The sequence below is a fragment of the Triticum aestivum genome, unplaced genomic scaffold, assembly GCF_018294505.1.
Source record: "Triticum aestivum cultivar Chinese Spring unplaced genomic scaffold, IWGSC CS RefSeq v2.1 scaffold148570, whole genome shotgun sequence".
NCBI classification, from domain to species: domain Eukaryota; kingdom Viridiplantae; phylum Streptophyta; class Magnoliopsida; order Poales; family Poaceae; genus Triticum; species Triticum aestivum.
This window is the reverse complement of record NW_025305450.1, coordinates 1-777: the sequence shown is the minus strand read 5'-3', so window position 1 is coordinate 777 and position 777 is coordinate 1. Positions and strand designations below refer to the sequence as shown.

The window sequence follows — 777 nt, the reverse complement described above, 5'->3', positions numbered from 1 at the left end:
TCGCCCAAGCACGCTTAACTTCGGAGTTCTGATGGGATCCGGTGCTTTAGTGCTGGTATGATCGCATCCGACATGTTACCCCCGTCTTCGTCCCTTATGCTTGCCCCTCCCAGCTCCACTACACACACGATTGCACATTCCTTTGGCCGCTCCCGCTCAACTACGGAGACGAGTTTTACCACGGTTCAACTGCACCAGTGCCTATTTACCATGGTTTCGACCCCTTTCAGAACACGCTTGCCGCCGCTAGACGCGTGAATAATGAGCAGCGAGCTAAAACTTACCGTAAACGTGCAAAATAATAAAACGTGCTAAACATACGTCGCGCTCGCGCGTTTTGTTTTGCACGCGGTGCAAAAAAATTAAAAAGGGAATGCAACACGAGGACTTCCTAGGAGGTCACCCATCCCAGTACTACTCTCGCCCAAGCACGCTTAACTTCGGAGTTCTGATGGGATCCGGTGCTTTAGTGCTGGTATGATCGCATCCGACATGTTACCCCCGTCTTCGTCCCTTATGCTTGCCCCTCCCAGCTCCACTACACACATGATTGCACATTCCTTTGGCCGCTCCCGCTCAACTACGGAGACGAGTTTTACCACGGTTCAACTGCACCAGTGCCTATTTACCATGGTTTCGACCCCTTTCAGAACACGCTTGCCGCCGCTAGACGCGTGAATAATGAGCAGCGAGCTAAAACTTACCGTAAACGTGCAAAATAATAAAACGTGCTAAACATACGTCGCGCTCGTGCGTTTTGTTTTGCACGCGGTGCAA

General features: G+C 51.2%; 1 non-coding gene across 1 annotated transcript; it reads right to left on the bottom strand.

Annotated features, from left to right (window-relative positions):
- Window positions 1-370: 370 nt before the first annotated feature.
- Window positions 371-489, bottom strand: LOC123179531 (5S ribosomal RNA). The gene has a single exon (XR_006490434.1). It is a non-coding gene; the product is annotated as a 5S ribosomal RNA (ribosomal RNA).
- Between the last annotated feature and the right edge of the window lie 288 nt (window positions 490-777).